Source organism: Ricinus communis, chromosome 9, assembly GCF_019578655.1.
Source record: "Ricinus communis isolate WT05 ecotype wild-type chromosome 9, ASM1957865v1, whole genome shotgun sequence".
Classification (NCBI taxonomy): domain Eukaryota; kingdom Viridiplantae; phylum Streptophyta; class Magnoliopsida; order Malpighiales; family Euphorbiaceae; genus Ricinus; species Ricinus communis.
The window spans coordinates 10,429,478-10,433,595 of NC_063264.1; positions in this window are offsets into that span (position 1 = coordinate 10,429,478).

The following is a 4,118-nucleotide window of genomic DNA, read 5'->3' on the forward strand; positions in this document are numbered from 1 at the left end:
TTATACTATGAGATATTAAAATTTCAATTTAGTTCAGGCGGATTTCCACCCGGCCAGGCGCCAAAAACTTGATGTGTGCTAACTCAAGCAAGACTATGACCCACAAAGGCGGTGTACCTATCGATTGGAGTATAGCTAGCAGTACCAAGTGTCGTATTCCCCAAAGAACGTGGAACCTAAATCTACTCAATCTTCTTTGTTATCTAATCACAGAAAATAAATGGTGTTAAAGAATAATTCCTAAATTAACTAATAGCTACTCTAATCGTTGTCGAACTACGTATTTTAGGGAATGATTAATTCAAGTAAAGGAACAACCCTTTGGGAATTCTTGTCTCTAAGGAATGGAAACTAAGGGTGGAATTGATTGATTGAATCCAATTTCCGTGGGAAAATCTCTACACAATTAATGCCTTTCTCAAGGACACTAACATCTTAACTTAGAATTAGGTTGAAATCTCTTCCTAACTCTAATTACCCAAATTAGCATTATGTACCATTTAACACTATTGAGAGTTGTTAATTCTCAATCCGGTAGAACGAACACACTATCTCTAAGCGAATTCAATTCTAGGTTGCAAAGGACAATCCAAACCTAAACGTCTTTTTCAAGATCATTCAAATTTCAAAAATCATTCAACAAGATATGAAGAATAAATCAATAAATTCTTCCATTGCAAACCAATATTGACAATCAATACATTCAATTCAAAATTGAAGTACAAAAATCCCTAGATAAAGAACCCCAATGGGTTAATAAGTTTAGCTAATCATGTTCATAATCACAACCAACAAGAATTCAATTACAAAAAATGAGTAAAGGTAGGGGAACCCGAATACACCCTTGGATGAGAGTAAATAGCTCTAATTCCTCGTGCCCAATTTTGGATCGATTCTTGTTCCTCTTACTCGGATTGAAACCAATCGACAATCCTCGCCAATCTTTGATCTTCGAAGAGAATCCAAGTGAAACCTTGATCCAAGTATCCTTTTCTCTTAGTTTCAACTTAAAAAACCCTTAGATAGAGAAAAAGATGTGTTTTGGACATCCTAACTCTAGTTGTCCCCCTTTTTCTCTTTTCTTTCTTTTTAAATGAATTTGACCAGCTGCCATGAACATGGCCATATTGATGCCCGTGTTAGAACCGCTCCCCAAAACCTTTTCTCCTTTTATGTTTGTTGTATCCAACACGGTCGTGTTGGTGGCTGTGTTGGGAACACGGCCAGTGTTGAATCCAACACAGCCGTGTTAACCTTCCTCATGGGCATACTTAGCTTGTTTCGGCAGCTTTGACGTCCAATTATGCTCCAATTCCTCCCTTTATCATACTTTGACTTCTTTTGGACCTAATGCACACAAACAGACGCATAAGGTGAGTGTTGGGACCAATTCACATCCAAATATACATAAAATCAATCTTAAAAACTCCATTTAGATGTATGTATTTCGCATCAGCGAGGATCGAGACACATTTATGATGACTTTCTTTGGTGAGGAGCCTTATGCTTGTGGTCCCCCGGACTTGAATGAAAGAACGCCTCTTTCCCTTGTAGCTCGTCGTGCTTTGACAGTGAAAGATGCTTATGTAGGGGACCAACGAGAGAAGGCATTGCCACATCACATTCTCTATTGGTACTTATGTTGATACTGTTACTTGTGATGTTGTGATTGTGGATGCTACTCACCTCCTTCTAGGTCGCCCTTGGCAATATGACAAGAAGACCGTGCATGATGGGTTCTTTAACACATACACCTTCCAACACAAGGGGCGTAGGGTAACTCTTCTCCCCGTGACACCACAGGAAATAATGCATGACCATGTGGAAAGAGACCACATCAAAGCCTTGGAGCAGACAAACGAGGCAATCAAGCCCATGACACCTATGGGCTCGGCATTCGCCCTAATCTCAAAGCGTCGACCAAGGCGAGACACTCTTCGGGTCGACCACCTTGTGGGTTGTCACCACCCCCATGAGGCACCTTTAACCAATGAAGGCAACTGGGGAAAGGCCGGAAGCGGCAGTCCCAACGCAGCGCCGCTTCCTCGAGACAAAGCAGCCTATGACTTCCTGGGCACACCGATCAGCCAATTTGGATCTAAATACTGCGACCCTACATCACAATTTAGAGGTCGTTATGAGCGATGATTACTCATGGCAGTTCGAGGATATCACTCCAATCATTCAAGGATTCTTCTTGCTTCTTATTTCCTAATGCGTCATGCATTTTTTAAAGCGTAGATGATTTACCCTCTTCTGTGACTTGTCTTTTGCAGGAGTTCACGGATGTTATTCCTTATGAGATTCCCAAAGGTCTTCCTCTACTTTGCGGGACCGAGCATCAAATTAACTTAATTCCTGAGGCTTCTTTGCCTAATCATGCAGCCTATAGGGCAAGTCCGGAGGAGACTAAGGAGCTCTAGCGTCAAGTCACCGAGCTCTTAGAAAAGGGCTATGTACGAGAGAGTTTAAGTCCTTGTGGCATGTCGGTGATTTTGGTGCCAAAGAAGGAGGGTACATGGTGAATGTGCATGGACTACAGGGCCATTAATCAAATAACGGTAAAGTACCGTCATCCAAATCCTATCCTAGACGACATGCTCGATGAGTTGCATGGAACCATCTTCTTTTCCAAGATTGATCTTAGGAGCGGCTACCATCAAATCTGCATGAAGGAAGGTGATGAATGGAAGACGGCCTTCAAAACAAAGTATGGCCTTTATAAATGGCTTGTAATGCCGTTTGGACTCACCAATGCCCCAAGTACCTTTATGAGATTGATGAACACTTAGACATTTTTTGGGGAAATTTGTGGTTGTGTATTTTGATGACATTTTAGTGTATAGTCGGTCTTTAGATGAACATGTTTCTGATCTTAGACAAGTCCTACAATGTCTTAAGAATGAGCAATTGTACGTCAACTTGTCAAAATGTGTGTTTGGCTCGGACTCTACTATTTTCTTAGGATTTATAGTTTCTAGGGATGGGCTACGTGTGGATGAGGAAAAGGTCCGCGCTATAAAGGAGTGGCCTACCCCTACTATAGCGACCATAGTGCAGTCTTTCTTAGGGTTGGTTGGATTTTATAGGCGGTTTGTGAGGAATTTTAGCTCAATAGCCGCGTCCCTACATGAGTTGACAAAGAAGGGTTCCACTATTACTTAGTAGCCGAAGTATGAGGCGGCCTTCATGACCCTTAAGGATCGCCTATGCCATGCTCCTTTGCTACAGTTGCCGAAGTTCAACAAAACCTTTGAGGTTGAGTGCGATGCCTCCAACATCGGGATAGATGGAGTTCTTATTCAACAACGCCGCCCTATTGCATATTTTAGCGAGAAGTTGTCTGGCGCCACTCTCAACTATCCTACTTATGATAAAGAGCTTTATGCCTTTATTCGTGTATTGAAGACATGGCAACATTATTTGTGGCCTAAGGAGTTCGTCATCTATATGGACCACGAGGCCTTGGCTTATCTCAAGCACCAATCCACCCTTGGCCATCGGCATGCTAGGTGGGTAGAGTTCATGGAGACCTTTCCATATATGGTGCTTTATAAAAAAGGTAAGGAGAATGTGGTAGCCGACGCCCTTTCTTGCAGGTATGTTCTCTTGCCTTCCCTTGATGCAAAAGTCTTTGGATTTTCTTTAATTAAGGAATTATATAAGCATGATACTTGCTTTAAATTTATTTATAATACTTGCGCATCTCAAGGAGCCTTAGATACCTATTTCCTTGACCAAGGGTACCTCTATAAGGGTGGGAAATTATGCATTCCAACGTCTTCTATTAGGGGTCTCCTAGTTAAGGAAGCACATGAGAGTAGAGCACATTTCGGGTTAGCCAAAACCATAGCCGTTCTTAAGGAACACTTTTATTAGCCACACATGACTAAAGAAGTAACTAAATTTTGCAATGCTTGTGTCACTTGCCATAAAGCTAAGTCTAGGTCAAGCCTCTCATTCCACACACCCTTAACCATACCACGGGCACCTTGAGAGGATATATCCATGGATTTTATGATGGGGTTGCCAAGATCTAAGAAGGGGAGGGACTCTATTTTCATGGTGGTCGATCAATTCTCAAAGATGGCTCATTTTATACCATGTAAGTTCACCAA